General features: G+C 33.4%; 1 long non-coding RNA gene across 2 annotated transcripts; it reads left to right on the forward strand.

The window, feature by feature from the left end:
• Positions 1-5223: 5223 nt before the first annotated feature.
• On the forward strand, positions 5224-18747 carry LOC129906504 (uncharacterized). 2 transcript variants are annotated; one of them, XR_008770808.1, is made up of 4 exons: positions 14612-15508; positions 18079-18461; positions 18521-18627; positions 18697-18747. It is a non-coding gene; the product is annotated as an uncharacterized LOC129906504 (long non-coding RNA). The 2 variants fall into 2 exon arrangements; XR_008770809.1 differs by lacking the exon at positions 14612-15508 and adding an exon at positions 5224-7760 and having other exon boundaries at positions 18521-18735.
• The last annotated feature ends 1268 nt before the right edge of the window (positions 18748-20015 follow it).

Here is a 20015-nt window from a genome sequence, read left to right on the forward strand (position 1 = left end):
GATTGATGTTTACTCCATATTCCTCTAGTCTTTTAAATAAAATCTCAAGATGCTCTTTGTGTTGTTCTTCAGTTTTACTGGCGATGAGAAGATCGTCGATGTATGCAAAAACGAAGTCAAGTCCAAAACAAACTTCATTCATAAAACGTTGAAACGTTTGAGCAGCGTTTCGTAGCCCGAATGGCATTCGAAGCCATTCGAAAAGACCAAAAGGTGTTGTAATTGCGGTTTTATGAATGTCTTCGGGTGCAACGGGGATGAGATGATATGCTCTCACAATGTCAAGCTTCGAAAAAATTTTGCAACCATGAATATTCATGGAAAAATCTTGGATATGGTGAATTGGATGACAATCCGGAACCGTGGCAGCGTTTAGTCTGCGGTAATCACCACAAGGTCTCCAATCTTGGTTGTTTTTCTTTTTCACCATGTGAAGAGGTGAGCATGTGCTTGAAGATGAAGGCTGACAAATTCCCAATTGCATCATATGTTCGAATTCAGTTTTTGCAGCTTTGTGTCTAGAGGCGTCAAGCCTTCTAGGCCTTGAAACTGGGAGCTGGCCTTTTGTGACAATATGATGAACAATTGTATGTTTTATTGGCGCAAAATAATTGGGTTCTTCTGTTAAACTCGGGAATTTTTGTATTATATCATTATATTCCCTTGTAACTTGAAAATGTTTTGGGGTTGGATCGTCAGATCTTATAGCTGTTGCGTAAGTATGGAGCTTTGTGAGGGGATCAATTAATCTTTTGTTTTTTGTGTCTACTAATAGATTGAACTTTGCTAGAAAATCGGCTCCTAATATTGGTCTATTTACTGAGGCTAAAATGAAGGAGTGAACAAAATTTCGCCTTAGGCCAATATCGAGATTTAATAATTTGGAACCGAATGTTGGAATTGAAGTTCCATTAGCAGCTGAGAGTAGAAACAAAGGATTTTGAGATGTTGATCCTCTTTTATTGTTATGAGGAAGAACTGACAGATCCGCCCCCGTATCAACAAGAAAAGTGAAATTGGAAGTTTTATCTTTAATGAATAAGCGGCGAGCTGAAATACACTGCATGTTTGCCGCTGCAACAGCAGGTTGAACTAGTTTGGGTTATTCTTTTTATCAAAGTTGCAGGGCTTGTCGCATTTTTTAGCATTTTTCCTAAACCGTCTATGATACCAACATATGTTCGACCCTAAATTTGAATTTGCACGACTGTGTGAACGACTACTCCTGCTTCTATTATTTTGAAAAGTTCTATTTTTACTACGTGAACGGGTATCGAACGAAATTGCTTCAATCATCGACTCAATTTTACTAAGCCTTTGTTCAAGTTCATTAGAAGAATTATTATCTTGCTGAGCAGTGGAAACACTACAAATGTTTGTATTTTGTGAAGCTTCGTAAATTTTGTCAGCGAGAGATGATAATTCTTCTAGAGATTTTTGACCGACCGATAGTAAGGCGATATTAATTGGTTGTGGTAATCGACGCATCCACAAATTTTTGACGATATCGTCATTAAAAGAGGTACCGGCTAACATTTTCATCGAACGTAAAACTTCCGATGGTTTTCGATCACCAATGTCCGCTTTGTCAATGAGGGTTTCTAAACGTTTTATTTCGGAAACCGAATGGCGTTCTACGAGTGCTGTTTTAAGTGCGAGATATTTGTTTGTATTAGGTGGATTTGAAAGAATGTCAATTACCGAGTCACAGGTGTCTGGTGGCAAAGCAGCAACCGTGAGACAGTATTTTGTCTCAGAACTGGTTATTCTATGCACTGTAAATTGTGCTTCTGCTTGGATAAACCATGTGACCGGATTGGAATTCCAAAATGTAGGAAGTCGAACTCTAATTGACTCTACTTCTACCGGAGGGGGACTCGATTGTACCGTTGGTGGTGGTGGATCCGTTACGTTTGATCCATTTTGACCACTTGATTGAATATCACCAGGCATTTCAATTTTGATTACTTTCATAAATCAGAACTTGAAATGAAATTGAAATTCCGAATGAATTCCAAAAGAATCGTAAAAATTTTGCAAAAAAAAAGTTTGCACGAACCTTTCCGCTTTAGTTTCTTATTTTTAGTATTAAGCTTAAACCGCAAAGAATATTAAATTAAAAAAATTACTGTCAAAACTGTTGTTCCGATAAAAAGTTAAAAATCGAGAAGTATTTTATAAAGATATAAAATTACTGGAAATTTATTTGTATGTGTGTGTGTGGTGTTGCAATTAACTCTCACCTGTACAATTTTTCACAAAAAAAAATTTTTAATTCAGGAACCAGGATACCAGGAACAAGGCTACCGGCAAGTTGAAATTTTGAGCCGGTGTACAAGATGATGCTGCTTTCGTTTGAACTGGTATTCTAGTTGGGCGCTGATGAGTTTCAGGATTTTGCGCTGATGGCGTTGATGCAGCTTGTTGTAAAATGAGGCAAGTTTTTGTTTCGGAAAAAAACTTGGAAAAAATGTTGACAAGTTATTTGTTGGGAGAAAAAAACTTGTAAAAAAAAATGGCGGCAAAGTTATTTATTCCAAAAAAAAAACTTTGCGGAAAAAAAATGTGTTGCAGCGTGTCTTTTTTGTGAGATGATTGGTAAAACCTTTTGTGGCGAGCGGTTGCGAGGCGGTGCCTGCTTAAGCACCTGTATGCGCTTTGGTAGCAACACTGATCGATGGCGACAATCGTTGGTGGTGACGACGGAAACGTTGGAAAAGTGGTAGCAGCAATGACGAACAGTAGTGGTAGTGGGTGGCAAGCAACGACGGTTAGCAACAACAACTGGCAGCAAACAGCAACAACGATGGGCAACAATAATCGGCAACCGCCAAAATGGGCGGTAGCAACAGCAAGCGGTAGCAACAGCAAGCGATGGTGAAAATTTTTGTGGCAACAAATGATGGGACGTATTCATATATATATAGCACGTATTTGACTGTGCAGTGACGCTTGGCAAATTTATTCGTGAAATTTTTCTCGAAAATGCCTGCACAAATATGTTCTTGTCGTTGGTGGCACTCGATGCAAAAAAAATGTTGTTGAAACTCGCTGGCTTTGTTGAAAAACTTTCGTTTCAATTGAAAGCGTGATGTTGTATGCCGTTATAACTGTAGCGTGTCCTACAACAGTTTTAAAACTGCACTTTCTATATGCGGCAAATGGCGTCGTATCGATGGCGAAGAAAAAGAAAAAAAATTTTGATTCGGGGTCACCAATATAGCACGTATTTGTATTGCTATTCTTTTTTCTTTTTTGACGACGAAACACTTTTTAGTTTTTAAGATTTTTATTTTACTTATTCTTAATAATACTTTAACAATATAATTTAAGTTAGGTTGGGAGCAATATTGCACCAGCACACAATTTAATAGTTTTTATAATTTAATTGAAAATTGAAGTATGAACTGCATGAGTGATGAAATGGAAAGCGAATGAATGAATGACAGACAAAAGTTTGACAGTTGTTTTTTTGTTTTCGTTAAGTTGTTTTGGTGAGCGTTCAGAAAATGAAACTTTAAGTTTGAAACAGAAGTATGCGGTTGCGTTCGCGTAAACGATTTAAAATCGCGATGCGATTTTATTTTGGAGTATTATAAAATGTTTTATTTTATTTTATAAAATGTTTATTTTATTTTATATAATGTTTATTTTATATTATATCCACCACAAGATCTTCGGCACAGGCAAGTTCTACTTGTAGATATAGTCCATTACAGGGGGTCACACATCTTTTCTTTCACGCGATGGCCACGACTTCTTGTTGTTTGTTGTACAGATTGTCAGATGCATAATTTTTTCGGCGGCCGCCAGACTTTTACAGCATCACTTGGTCCTTCAATATTTATTTTGGTACTAAGTTCCTCGCTTGTACCATAATTTGATAAGGATAAAGATAAATATTTCATGTCTTTCTTTATCGACTTTTGTTAGGCGAACAGATAAGCGTGTTTGCAGATAATGAGTTTGCTGAATACTCATAGTCATTGGTGATTGTCGTCGATGGAAGTAAAAAAAAAAAACGCGGAAAGTGAAAATGTTGTCCAAAGCATTGGCATAACCTCATTTTTGGTAGCCTCCCAAAATCCTGGTGTTCAACACCACCAATACCCATGGGTGGTAGATTTTACAAAACACGTTTCTCTCGTTGATGGTGAAACATCATAGCAACTTTATCGCGCTTCTTTGATCTCCGACTACGAAGGAACATCGCTCAAAAGAACATTGCTATTGTCATTAATTTCTCCATGAGTTTTTGGGCCTGCCTTTTCATTGCGATTGTTTTCAAATGTCGTATGCTATCTTCGTTTGAATTGGGTTCTCAGGGTTTCTTCTATGTACATGAAAGTAACATCTTAGTCCATGGTATAAAAAAAGAAGGTATGATCATTAGAAAAAACTCAGTATCGAGAACTGTCAAATGAAAGAAAAAAAGATGGCTACTTAGTGTTTTGACAGCCCAGCCCATTGAAATTGTTGTTGTAAACAAATTTGTCTTGGAAATTGTTGTTGCTTTTGACTTTGCCAAATGCCAAACGTCAAAACACTATTACCCCATTTTGTAAGATGGCGGCTCTAATGATCATACCTTGTCTTTTTATACCATGATCTTAGTCGGTCATACTTTATTTTATCCAAGACGGTATTTTTGACGTGAATGCTTCCTCGGATTTTTAGTGGCGTTGCGTTGGTGTTGGCAAGTACTTCCATAATGCTCAAAATTTCGCGAAACGTTTTTGCAATTAATCGACACTGACATGCTCCTGTTTTTATTTTCTTTTACTATGCCGGTGCGCCGCGGCGGTGATCTCCAGTCGCCTTATGGAAAGCTCTAAGATCTTATTGTGTGTCGCTAGGCTCACCTTGGTGTGAACAGATGAGTAGCTCATATAAGGTCTTCACCAAGTAGTTTGGTTCAAAATGAATGGACCTTTCTAGATATTGCAACAAATATTTTGTCAATGTTGTTATTCAGGACAAATTTAGCTACTACAAGTTATGCTTTTAAACCAAAAGATTGTTCATCAGGAAATTTAAGCCAAACTTTGTTTATTTCCGTGTTGTTGTTTTTCATGGTAGGTAAGAAGCCTTAGATATCCTGTAGATCCGTTAACAAGGCCAACTTCAACGACTATGTTACGTGTAATCATATATTTTAGGTTAATTTTGAATCTTGCCATATTAGGAAGACCGTCAAGATCCGATATTTTCATATTTTTTGTAAGCCTTCTAATGCTCGTACTTTAATTCCTTCTCTGACGTTTCCGAGCACTGTTTTTTTTCCTGTTTGGATAAAACGTTGCAAGCTCCCAATGTCCTGGAATCTTCTATAGTGTTCGTAATCGTTTCCAACTTCCATTTTTTCTTTCTTGTTTGTACAAACGTTTCTGTGGTCTAAAGTAAACTATGAAAAAATTCTACGTATCTATATACATACTCCTTGTACACATAAACCTTACAAACAAGAAACAATAACAATTTTTGTGCAAATTAAAATCGAGAATAAGTCTTCAGAATCTGAAATTAGAGAATAAAACAGCTTTAGCATTGTTTATCATTGACTACAGTCAGATATCAATTTAACTGAAGACAATATACTCACCCTTTGTCTGAGGTAAGGAATGGTTATACATTTTTAAAAAATATTGCAGCATCAACGGGTGCTGCAAATACAAATATCTAAACAATTAAAGAAACATTCAAAATTTCTTATATTTGTTTTCCTTTTTTTTGTATTCTATCTTTAGCATAGTGAAACCATTTTGCAATATTCCCTTTAATGTCAGATATCCTGGTGTACGGCAATTTTTTTGTTGTACATTCTGGAATTCAGCAATCAAAGTTGAAAAGATATGGATAAACAATAAAAAAATTCATCATAACCTTCAACAATGGCAATGCTGTCGTAATGTTGCATTTCAAAGTTTTGATTTTTGCCGTAGAAATCATATTTGGCCGCAACTTTCTCACTAAAAATAGCTTTTAAACTACCTAGACCTTTAAAATATGTCTAGGGTTTGGTCCGGCATTTTGTTGAGCAGGCTCATCTTGTCATCTTCTTCCCTTTCTCGAACGAAATTTTTTAAGTCATCGATTGTTTTACATGGTGTATCTAAATATGGAAGTTATACAACTTAATTTTTGGTTTTCTTCTATACTTCTTTCATCACATTTGTAACGAGATGATAATAATTTACTTGCATCGCTTTTAAAATTTGTTTTGTATCCTCAGAGTGGGATTTCGTGAGGAATTTCTCAATTTTTAGAGATGCGTTAGTTTAAGAGTCAATGAAAATAGTGGTAATACATTTGTAACGGGGCAATAGGATGACGACCTCGGGATAGGAATTGTGAAAAGGAAAACCGGATCTGGAACAGGATAGGGATTTCTGAAAAGGAATGGGTTAGGACATGAATGTGCATCGAAGTGGACCATGGCATGCTGGGGGAGCATGCTGTAAAATAAGATCAAAAAAAGGGTTCAGTTTGTTTCTGTTGCAATGCATACATTAATTCTCACAAAAAAGGGAAATTGTTTTCTTTATCTATTGTAAAATAAGCAAATAGTACAGTAATTTTAGGTATTTGTATCCCCAATCTGTGGAAAAATTCCTATTGGGCTGAATTTTGGTACAGACCTTCGTTAAGGCGTTGTAATGAAGATGTGAAAAATCGACATTGATATCGTGCCGGCAGCGCACGGTTGTCTAAAATGACTTATCTCGTTGCAAAAATCATAACTTTTGAACGGGTTGAGGTAGCGGTTCAATTTTTTTTTTATTTGAAGGAAATTTTCAGGGCTGTTATACCAATGAATTTCAATTTAAAACTTTTCCATCTATCATAGTCAGGAAGAATTCATGTCGAAACAACATTTTTTTTTCTTCGTTAAGTGTGATTCCAGTTGGTGCTAGATTTTTTATTTGGTTCCTTATATTGCTGACAGTTGTCTGAATAATATCTCTGCTCTGGAATCCTTGCCGTATTTAAACATTATCGGTCAGCAAAAGTGAATAGATGACGACCTTGGATTCTTCCAATGTTCGTTTAAATCACTTCTTAGACGAAGTGGAACTAGTGATGCCATAAACATGTTCGCGTCAGATACTACTTCACCATCTTCTGAAACTATTCTTTGTTTGTATGCACTTTTCCCAGAAGACCCATCGCATCCCCATTTGCTTAACAAATTTAATTGTGTTGATAGGACTTGTAGTTCCCTGTTGTCTAGGCTGTTTATTATCCTCTTTGCTGTATGGTCCACCAAATCTCGAAGAATAAATTCAGTGGAAATCAACATTAACAAATACCAGCTTGAGTACATCAAGATTATTTATCTTTACCAAAAAATTTTTCGGACAAGAAAGCCAAAATTATCAAATTTGATATTTATGACAAACAGATGATTGTTCTATTTGTAACATTAGCAGATTTTGAATGCATACAGAAACCAATTGAAACTTGTTTAACTGATTTATCCAATTCTTCGAAAACAAACCTGCAAGAACATGTTCCCTGTGCATTTTCATATTATATGAAATGCTTTCATTATTTTCTTATCCTTATATTTTTGATTTATTTATTTAGATATACGAGAACATTGTGCGAGTGAATTCATCCACAGTTTAGCTCAAGACACCATGAACCAGTACAGCGAACACATCAGAAGCGTGACATTGATGAAACCACTCACAGAGATGCAGTCAACATAGATGAAGGCAACAATATGCGGAAAAAAGATTAACGTTGGAAAAATCAAGGTAAGGGATCATTGTCCATAAACAGGCGAATATAGGGGGTCAGCCCATAATCTTTGTAACCTTATATATAAAGTGCCAGTTTTGGTCCATATCTTATCTGGTTATGATGCACATTTGTTTTTCAAATCGCTTCAAGAAATCGAAAGTGAGATTAAAGTGATACCTTAGAATAAGGAAAAGTATATTTCTTTTTCTAAAAAAAAATCTGTTGAATAATTAACATTCAACAGAACTTACATTCTTAGACTCTTTCGTTCTTTGAGTGAAAGCTAGAAATCCTTCAGACTTCGTTATAACCGGAAAATGCTTTGAAACGGAGCAAATTCTGGAATAAGAGAAAAGGAGTATTTCCATATGATTTTATGGATTCTTGGCAAAAAATTACTAAGCCATGCCTTCTCCTGAAAGAGTTAAATTTTTTAACAAAATCACGAATGAGAAATGCTTTATTGAAAATTATCAGTTGACAATTAATATATGGAATCATTCTAACTGCCGTAATCTAAGAAAATTATAAAGTAATTTAGCTTAAAAGTGGTGTTGTGATGTTAGCTGATATTTTTGAAAATTTCAGCAAAATTTCCAAACATATTGTCGGCGTAAAGCAAAATTATTCTAAGTTCATAGGATTTCGCACTTACAACAATTTAGCTTTACGCCGACGATAAATGTAGATACTCTTTGAATCCATGTCACTACTATTCAAGTGCTGGTTTATATTGGGATGCTATATTAAAAGTGACGAAAATGCTACTTGAACTCTTGACTGACATTGAAATGTAAAATTTCTTTCAAAATGGCATAAGAGGTGGTCTCTTACCCAATGCAGTCATAGATAATAATAAATTTATTGAGCCTTATGACTATGAAAACCCGTCCTCATACTTAGTTTATATATAGCCAATAATTTATATGGATGGGCAATGTCTCGCTATCCAAATGAATGAATGCAATGTAACACTGAAGAAGCCGATTTATCTAGGTTTCTAGTACTTGAAACTTGAGCTTTCAAAAATTCTTATGTATGAATTCCACTATGTCTATATCGAACCAAAATATAATGAAAATGCTCTTCTTAATTTAATGAATACCGATTCCTTTATATGTATACAATACCAAATCTGAAGACTTTTCTTCTGATATTTTTGATGATATACGATTAAGGGGACAAATGTATAATGACAATGATCCTTTATTGCGAAAACAAAAACATATGTACATTATATTATATATTTTCTTTTTTTTTCGCCGTCGGCCATCTTCCATCTCAACCTATAGTAAATTAGCCTCCCGAAGTATTTTATATACATCCAAAATTTCAAATCAAACTTCTCCCCTTAAACATTAGAATCAGATTGAACTTGAGAGTACCTACTGTTAGGCAGAATTTTTATTTGGTATCTTAAATTATAATATGTATCTATAATAATATAATATTTATATCATTGAGTTACATTAGATTAGAAGCAGTTCGGTTGAGGTATTGCTGCCAAAGTTTTTTTAAGACAAAAAAAAGAAAAAAATTAAATTGAATTAAATTTAAATAAAATTTATTTAGTTAAAAATAAAACGCAAAAATTCAAGAGTTGTGAAAAGTTCATACTTCCATTTGGTATTTTTTTTGGAAATACATTAGCTAGGCTTTTGTGGTGAACAAATAAAAAATTTTCAAAATAATAAAAGTGGTTGATATTTTGGCGGTCCCAGATTATCGTAAAAATTATTTTACAACATCTTTTTTTTTGTGAAAAGAAAAAACAAAAACTGAGTTTGGACTCGTAAGTCAGCAGCATCCATGGTATAAAAAGACAAGGTATGATCATTAGAGCCGCCATCTTACAAAATGGGGTAATAGTGTTTTGACGTCTGGCATTTGGCAAAGTCAAAAGCAACAACAATTTCCAAGACAAATTTGTTTACAACAACAATTTCAATGGGCTGGGCTGTCAAAACACTAAGTAGCCATCTTTTTTTTTTTTCATTTGACAGTTCTCTATACTTTAGATTTTCTAATGATCATACCTTCTATTTTTATACCATGAGCAGCATCTGCACTGGTAAGATCCAGAAATTTTCAAAAGTTTTGGAAAGGGAGTTAGTCGCTGTCCACTGAAGCACCCCGGCTTGATTGAGCGCGCGCCGGCCCGTCGGTTGAAAGACACCCACTACACAACCTAAAACGAAAAAGGAAAGAAAAGCGATTACTTACATACCAAAAATAAAGGCTTAGTAAGTTGTTGTAAACAGAAAAATAAAACAAAAAAAAATACAAATTAAAATAAAAAAAGAAAAGTTCACCCAAATCATCACGTGTCCAACAATATTCGGATAGTTAAAACTATGTTAGTTTGTGTTTGCCTTTATTTATTAAAAATTTACTTTTTATCGGCGTCAAAGTTTAACTTAAATTATAATTTATTATTAATTTTTTTTTATTTCCTTAAATTACCCAAATTTAATTAAAATTCATAATTCTGTAAGTGATAAAAACCATTTCAAAGGGGTCAACGCGAGACATATGTGTTTGGGTATCCTAGGGTTAAATATACCTCCAAAGAATTCTCTAGGGGTAGGCAATCCAGGCTCGTTTTGGTGTCTAAAAATAACTTTATAACCGCAAAGGGTAACAGTGATTTTTGGGTGGATAGTAAATAGACTCAGAGGAAGGGTTCTTATACGCATTTTTCTTTCTTACTTTTGTTTTAATTCAATTTTTTTTTGTTGATAAATTTGGTTTAATTTCTTTCTTTATTAATTTCTTTTTTGGATTTATTAGATTTAAAAATGTTAAAATAAACTTCAATGACGCCAAAGGTCGAAAAAAGAAATCTTTTTACTGGTTTTGTTTTGGTTTCATAAAATTTAAACCATGATGTTTTGAAGAAATTTCCAGGGGTGCGGATGGTAGCCGATCGTCAACGATGGTGAGGACCTGATTCTGCTGGAACGACAATTTATTTGGGAGAATCCAACCATGGCCGAAGAATTTTCATGGTTGGGTGGGTAAAGGCCATACTGCACTAACACGTGCAGTGCCCTTGGGGTGGTGAACGTCCGTCCGAGCCAAATTTTGAGTTTTGTTTTTAGTAAACCGGCCTGATTTGTGTTTTTGGCTGCTGGTATCGTTTACTTCCGGGAATAAGATCCCCCCCACATCCGACGAGCTGACGCTGTGCATAGCAAGCAGGCCACGTTCTCGGGAGTAGACACTCTTTCCTTTTATCCCTGTGTTCCTTTTCCATATGTTTCTGCCACGGTAAAGTAGTTTCACCGCCTTATCGACTCATCCTTATCCACACTCCTCTCCCCTCCACTAACCAGCAACAAAATCAATTTCCTAGACTAAACTTTCACATAAAACAACAACAAACTGCAATACAAAATATACGGAAAAACAACAATAACAGACATCACCGTGTGTGCCGGGTATGACAGCGACATGTCGCGACAGTGCTAGCACACAAAAAAAAAAGTTGTATGAACCAGAAACCAGACCTATCTTTCTATATGTTTTTGGGACCGCTGAATCCGATTTTCAAGTCCGTTTTGCCCGGTCACCCTTCAGTTTTGAGAAAAATGCAAAAAACTCCAAAAAAGTCATAAAAATTCAAACAAAATGCACTCACAGCTCAAAACTGGAGGGTGATGGGGCCAAACGGACTTCAAATTCGGATTCAGCGTGCCCAAAAACATATAGAAAGATAGGTCTGGTTTCTGGTTCATGACACTTTTTTTTTTTGTGTGCCGGTGTAATTATAAAAAAGCTAATTACATTTTGTATATTTTTTTTTTAATTTTTCGTATAGCTTCGTTCAAACTTGAAAATGGTTCGAATTCCCGTCATCTTTACGCCTTATACAGGTTTATTTCGCAGCCCTTTCCCCCTTTTTTATTTGTGTCCCCGTGTACCTCTTCCATATAGAAGAAAAGAAAAGTAATTTTTCCTTTCGCCCTCTCGTATGTTGTGTTTTTGTTCTTAATTTTAAGTTTTTTTTTTTGTAAATTAATAGTTTTAAGTAAATTTTTAAGGGAAAAGTGTATAAAAAAGGCTAAAGTCTATATATAAAAAGTTAAAAATTATAAGTTAAAATGGAAAGAAAAAGAAAATAATTAAGCGTATAAATACCTAAAGAAATAAAATTGTAAATAGTGGCCATTTATTGTGTATGCATTGTTTGATATCGAGCAAAAAAAAAAAACAAGTCGATGAAAAAAAAAATTCACGACTGGGGTCGCACGTACTTGCTCTTGCAGTTCAAAGCACTTTTATGTTAGTCTACTTGTAGATTTTAAAAGCTGGATATAAATTTTAAAAAAATTGATATTGGGGAAGAGCCGACATTTAGGGCAAAATTTTGTTAAATGAAAAATTTTTTTTTGTTATTTGACTTTTTTGAGAAAAAATAAAAATGCAGTTTTATTGCCACTGCTTTAAATATTACGTATACAAAGTTTAATCAAAATCGTTAGAGCCGTTTTCGAGAAATTCGTAATATCGTATTTTTTTGTATGGGAGGTATACGTTCTAAACGAGATATAAAAAAACAAAAAAAAACAACTTTCAGAATTCCATAAAAATCATCTGTACCAAATTTGAAGAAAATCCATCCACCCGTTTACGCTGTGGAAATGTGTACAGATGGACGCACAGACGCACGGACGGAATTGCGGGACCCACTTTTTCGGAATTCTCCATCATCGTAATGTTGGTTTTGATTAAAACCTCAATTTTTTTTTTTTCGACACGAAATCAATACTTGCCCTATAGAGCAAGTAAAAAAAATATATGTAAGGTAGATATAGAAAAAAAAAGAAAGCAAAATAGAAAAGGCCTTAACAAAAGTGCATGAAGAAATACCAAATTCTTTAAATAATCTAAAATTCTTTGAATACAGCTCGACATAACCAGAGTGGTGTACTGCTGCGGAAATGTACACATATAATAGCGAGTAAGTAAATTTTATACGCCATGAACTTCATACCTATACCATAATCGAGAAATCGGGATCAATTAACTTTTCCAAAAGTAAACAACAAGTATTTGTTAACAAATTAATTTATTTTTTTGGCACACTTAAAATTTATTATACGTAAACTTTATTGCTTTTATCAGATCGTCGAATGGATCCTCCATTTTTTTTTTAATTCCTCCTGCACTGGTACTCTTCAACCCAGTCACAAAACTCGTGGTTTTAACTATCATTGTAGAATGATCGTTTGACCACTCGCCACTGCGACAAAGGGGTTATCGGTATCATTATGGTTCACCTTTTTGTGAATGATCCCATGATCAGTTAGGCAGTCGTAGGCCTTCCAATAGTCCGTACGGATGGTGGTACCAACGTGTACATGTCTTCAAGGTCTTCAGACACATGCTCAATCATTCCTAGCACCCAATGGCCATCCACACGCCGACCTTTGTTATATTTGCGTCGTCCAAATTTGCTTTCGTCAATTTGAACGACGCGTCCAGGGCCGCCAATCTTACCGCTCTGCTCTTGGTTAGCCATGAATTAGTCGACAGTTACTTCACACCAGTAACCGTAACAGTCTGCGGTTGTTCGTGTAGAGATACTGCTGTCCGGTGAGTTGAAATCCTCAATCCGGACAGTATCGCAGGTGTGCTTCTTAGCAAAACAATACATCAAAAAAAATTCTTTGCAACGGTATCCTAGCTTATTCGGACCAGATTTCCGAAGCGCGAAAAAATTTTTTTTTGTCTCTGCATACGCCTTTATTGCAACGAAAATAGCCTATGGAATGTTCCTTTGTATATATGGGCATTGGACAACGGTGGAGTTTGCAGTTTCTGCTTGCTGGGAGTAATCCCCGCTCCTCCGCAAACTTTATTGCCAAACGCTCGTCGCTAATTTTAATATAAAGTTTGACCAAATTTCTTTAAATATAACCAAAAATAACAATAAACGTACATTATTTTTAAACTTACCACATTTTTTGAATTTCCTTCGTTTTGATATTCTGACGTTTTGAAGGCGTTGATTTGATTTGATTGAAGCTTTGGAAACACTAGCACTTGCACTCTCCATTGTAACAATTTTAAATTGCAAATTATAAATACACTGCAACTTGTTATAAATTTCCGCATTTTTAACCGTTTAAATATCGTATAACAGTAATAAACAGTTGTTTTTACTGTAAAGAAACTACGAACACTAGAACGACCGCAAACTTCCCAAAAAAAAAAATAAAGAATTCCTTTAAGAAACCAACAAAAAAATCTAAATATGGCCAAAAATTTACAGTAAAATCCACATCTGCTAACACTTACCATATCAGAGTAACATATTCTCATTTATGTAGTGGTAAAGCACAGTACACTTACTATACATGTATACACATATACTCTAATCGTAAAGAACTGTAAAAAAAAAGTAGTTCTGTTCTTCGTGGTCGTCTGGTCGTTATAATTCATTCGTTTGAAGAGAGCTAATAGCCAGCTGCATCACTCTGCAACAAAATCAACGTGACGGTTAAACCGTCCTGTCAAAGTAATATTATTAAAAGTAAATTACTTTCAACTTCACATTAAAAACATTCTAATCGCCAATTTACTTGAATTGGCAATCCTTTGAAAAACACATAATAGGAGTTTTTCAGAGGACTGCCAATTCAAATAAATTGGAATCGTGATAAAATTCTGGGGCTTTTATTTTGTTATATTCCGTAAACGACAGGATCCCATCTTCTAATAACTCTCGCACCAATTTTTTTCTCAATCTTCCTTCCAAATATCGTTTTGAATGAAGCTTTAAAAATTAAAAAATAAATTTATCAAAATATTTATTATTATTATTTTCAATTGGCAGTTAGTTGGTACCATTCATGGAAACTCCTTTGCTGCCATAACTTCCAATCAGTCTACATATCAACTGACGTTCCTCTTCGTTTACGATTTCTTCAATAGTAGACATATTTATGCTATAATTAAAATTAAATGTGAAGTAAATATACAAACATATATATTAATTATGATCAAGGCGAAACCCGGTGTATTAATTTTAAGAAGTTTTGTCAGTATAAAGGTTGTTAGTATAATTTTGGAGCGGTAAAATTTAATTGGAAGAGATTTAAATTGAAAAAAAAAAACTATTTCGTGAAATTTAAAATTCTTTACTTGAGTTCTGGGAGAGAAAACGAAAAAAAAAAAATACCGGATTTAGCCTTAGTATCACAGTTCCCTTCAAGCAAGAAAACGGAGTCCAGAAAAGACACTCCGACCTCCGACCGCGAAAAGCGGGGTTGCACTCACACACTTGCAACTTTTTGTGTATGAACACAAAAGTCGAACGAGAATCGATTCTCGATCGTGGTGAAAAAGTGCGAAAAGGAAAACACCATATGATAGAGACAAGTGCAACCCCATATTTCACAAAAGAACAAAACCAAAACGTCAAAATTAATAAAACAATAAAAAAAGTCTGTGTCTTGTTGAGTGGATACAATTCTAAAAGTAAAAAAAGTAGTGTTAATTTCTTTCTATTTAATTGATTTGTCATAATTTAGACAACAAGCAAACCATTTTGTGTAGCCAGACCAATTATAAGTTGGTAATTTCATTATCTTAAGTTGATATAATAATGTATTAATCCATCCATAACTAAAAAGTGTATAAAGAAAAATCTCAATAAAGTTACTATAAAAAAGTCTGTCTTTATTGAGTGGACATTCCAGATCAAAGAAAGTATAACAAAATAAAAATAAAAACCTCATCTCTAAAAAAAAGTATTGTAAGTATATTTTTATTTTTTTCTAATTTTTATTATTAATTCTACTTTATATTATTCTATTGCATGAGAATGCAATCGTGCCATATTGAAACCGTTTTAAAACTGATCGTCTATTGAAACCGTTTTAATAAAATTAAAACGGTTTCAATAGACAATCTTCTTCTCCATTACCGACGATAGTCATGATCTCGGATGAGATCACAACCCTCCCATGTTATACATTATGGCTTTTCCGCATGTGGGGTTCGCCGGGTCGACCTCAGAAAACGTTCTTGCTTGAAGCGCTGTCCAAAAACATAATGCACAAACACTGGCCAGTAGAAGCCCTATTCCATTGGAGGTGGTAGTCTACTAATAGTAGATGTTTTTTTTAATCTAATCTGGTACAATCATCTACTTATGCTCTTCTTCCCGAGTAGATACGATTTGTATTGAATTCGTTGAAAGTGCGTTCCATTGAAAATCGCTAGTAAACTACTAGTAGTACTTTGCCACCTCCCAAAGAAACAGGGCTAGTAGGGTAGAGTTGCTAGTAGCCGGCCCCTTAAGGATATAAAATATATTTTATGAGACAAAATCCTTAAGGGGCCGGCTTTATAAAGCACAGGAAACGTCAAATATCAACATTTTCGACATTTATTTATTATTTTTTCGGTATGTTTAAAAAAAAGTTAATAATAGTTCCCAAAAATATTTTCCTAAAGTTTTTTTTTATAGAAAAGTCCGATTCTCCTAAATCCGGCCTTTGTTTCTTATTTTCCACTGACTTTAATAGGTGAAGCTTAAATAAATTGAATGTTTTTTATTTAAATTTTTGTGTTTTAATAATTTAGAAACAATTTTGATTGTTAATAAGTTATAACATCAAAGGATTCAAAAATGTATTTTTTTTCCCACTTTTTAAGGGGGCCGAATACAGGAAACTCTTGAATTTTAAAGCTTTATTTGTGTTTTACCTCCGGCCCCCCCTTAAAATTACCAAAATTAACATCTTTTTCCTATTTAAAACCTATTTTATTTGAAGAATAATATATATTTAGTAAGAAAAACAACATTTCAAAGCATTAGCTCTGAAATTGTTTCCACAAAACACTAATCGATTGTGTTGTCAGAAAGTATAAAACTGCCGTAAATAAATGGGGGCTTCAGCCTCAAATTACTCAGTGGCTCTACACAACACTAATCAGACCGATTCTAACTACGGTGTTTCAGTATGGTGGACTGCTCTAGAAATAAATGCTAATTGTGTTAAACTAAGCACTTTGCACTACCATTTCCATTGTATTGAAGTGACGCTTAAAACCGTTACATCAACAACCTGAATCGAAATCATTGAAAAATCTGGTTAGTTTTTCACAGCTGAAATTCTGACGAATTCATTTTTCAATTTATAAAATTTTTGTATGCATTAAAAATCACTATTTTCTGATGAAATTGCTTAACCCTTTGCTTCCTAGTGGTTTCAGCATGAAACCACCCATTTATTACTTTGATAGTTTTTTTTAGTAAAAAATGGACTTCTCCTTTTGTACTCTCAGCTCAAAACATTCCTTATGCAATGTTATTACTGGTACAATCATTATTTTTTAATTTTAGTGCGTAATTAGAAAATATCAAAATTTTTTTTCAAGATATTTGTATTTTTTTCCGGGAGCAAAGGGTTAACTGATATACAAACGACCTAGAAAAAATATAAAAATAATATTTTGTTCCAAAATTTGGTGAAAATCAAAAAAAAAAACACGGAATGTTTTTAGCAGCACTGTATGTTTTATCTTAACGCAATGAAAATCAATTTCCACGTGCGATTTGAGGTTACCTAAACCATTTTCCAAAATAAAAATTCTTAATTGTGAAAACACCAACTTTTTTTAATTAAATCGTTTATTTTCAAAATACTATATATATAAATAAATATCCATTTGCTCAAAGAAAGTTTCTGACAACATATCTTTTACATTTAACAAGTTTGATCTTAACTTAAAATGCAAATATTATTCTTATATATCAAAGTATCTATTAATTAAGATTTGAATTCATAATAATAAACAAAATCATCCTTTTGTCGGTTTAACAAAATGGACTTATTATGTTTTAACAATAAACGATTCAATTCATTCATATATTTATACACGACTTGAATTTCGTAATGTAAATAAAAATTGTTTTTGTTTTGCAAACCATGGTTAATAGGATAAAAACAGAGAAATTTTAACTATTTAACATGGACCTCCTTTGGTCCCATTCGTTACTTAATAATAGGTTATTAAGTAAGTTTTCTTTAAACCAGGCAAAAAGTGACTTAGTCCACCTTAATAATTATAATTATTTTAACCACAAACATGCAACTTGGAAACAAATGCAATCTGTTGACATCACGTCCCTAGTCCCTATCATTTTAATCATTATTTTCTTTTGTCTATATTTTTTTTTATTAAAAATTAGTTAAACTTAGCACTACTTTAGCCATTCTCTTATAAATTGACCTAGTGAAATAACTATTGTATACAAATGAATAGCATTTCTGTCTTTAAACGTTATAAATGTCAATCTTTAAATATTTCTTCTAGGAAATAATGTGCTGGACAAAGGCGAAACAAAAAATGCATTTAACAGTGATACGACATCAACGGAGGAATGAATTTAATCGCTAATATGTGGGACGACGTTTATTCACTAGCTGCTATTTTGAATATTGCAACATTAATTGGTTGTTTTTTAAACCATCATGTCGATTTGAGACAAAGGCTATTAGGTCAAAGCAAACTCTCTTAAAAACTTAGAAGTAAAATCAAACGTTAAGCAGAGCAATTACTTGGAGAAGCAACCAAAGCTGTAATCTACCTAAGGTTATTCGTCGAAAAATGACAAACAATCTAATAACCACCTGCCCATGTGTACCACATCAATTTGGACCAGCCACCAATATCGTGAAGATGTTTCACGAATAAAGGTAAGTCCTTTGAAATGGTCAAGGTGACCATAAATAAATAATTTTCAAAACTTTTTCAGACGCTAAAGTAGATGTTGAAACTCTGGCCTGTCAGTCGGAAGGAATAAGAAGCGCCTGAAGGTTGGTGGAATTCGCAAGACACATTCCTGGATTCGGGATTTACGATGTAAGCTGCGTTTTTATTTATTTTCTCAATACCTTTCCAAAATAAGATTACTAAACAAATATTTACCAGGATATCGCCTTTGAAAATGACGAATAGGGTCTTATGTACGCAGAGCTAGCATGGAAGGATTCTTAAATATTACGGTCAATGCACTTTAAGTTATAACAAATGAAAATAAATGAAATGTATTTTATTGTATTTATTGTAATTTCTTTTGCTACAAAAACATTAAAATAAAAAAAAAACATTTTCAGTGAAGAAAATTAATAAACAGGGATTTTTTAGGTTAGAAATGTCAAATATATTCGATACTCGAGTATCGATCGATGTCAAAATGCCGGACGTCATTCGTTCCGCCTTCGGCTCCGTTTTCTCGGAATGGAGATTTTCACCACACTAATACATATGCAATCGACTTCGCGGTGATTATAATTTCCATACTAATTTGAGCCGCCTTCGGACCAGTTTCTGATCCGAAGTCGGACTCAGCTCCGCCTTAGGCGGAGCGGATTCGGACCGAGGTCGGACCTGTTTGCTTGAAGGGTTATAGCTTAGTATGTTATAACTTAAAGTAATACTTAAGCTAATTTTTTTTTTGTTTTTTATTTTTATTTTTTGTTTTTTTGTTTTTTTTTTTTTCTTATTATTAGTATGTTATGATATGACTTAAAGTAATACCTAAACTAATTTTTTTTATTTTGTTTTTTTTTTTACTTATTCATAGAGTAAGGATAAAAGACTATTTTAAATTAGTTATAATATCTACATTGATTTTAAAATTAAGTATAATATATTTAAAAAAACGATTATTAAAATCACTAGCTATACCTTAAAAATAATAAAAGAAATATGAAGTAGTTATATGTAAATAAAATCAATATTTTTATAATTTCAATATATGAAAAAGTGACGTGTGCTCGTATTTGTTTCAAATGTATCTACAAATTGTTATCGGTTTGAAGAGATTATTGGTAAATAGTTTAAATGGAATTTTTAGATCTTATTATGTACACAAAGGGTAGGGAAATAAAATAACAATGAAAACAGATAAATATTAACTTTATTTATATTATATATACAATTTTAATATAAACTATGTACTAAATTTTTATTATACTATATATACAATTTTGCAATTTTCTTAAATACATTTATATGAACATTTCTGTGCCTAATTTTAAAAATAAATTGGTTTATGGTATGAGAACATACTTTCGCATGTTCCACAATCTACATTTTTAATATTTGAAAAGATGACATCAATTTGAGTGTTGTATTCTGTTGTAGACTCGTCTAATTTTAAAGCTGACACTAGATTCCAGCTCTTCAAAAAGGTGTGTAGTGGACTGTTTGTATCATTTATTATGTTTATATTGAAATCTCCTAGT

The sequence above is a fragment of the Episyrphus balteatus genome, chromosome 1, assembly GCF_945859705.1.
Source record: "Episyrphus balteatus chromosome 1, idEpiBalt1.1, whole genome shotgun sequence".
NCBI classification, from domain to species: domain Eukaryota; kingdom Metazoa; phylum Arthropoda; class Insecta; order Diptera; family Syrphidae; genus Episyrphus; species Episyrphus balteatus.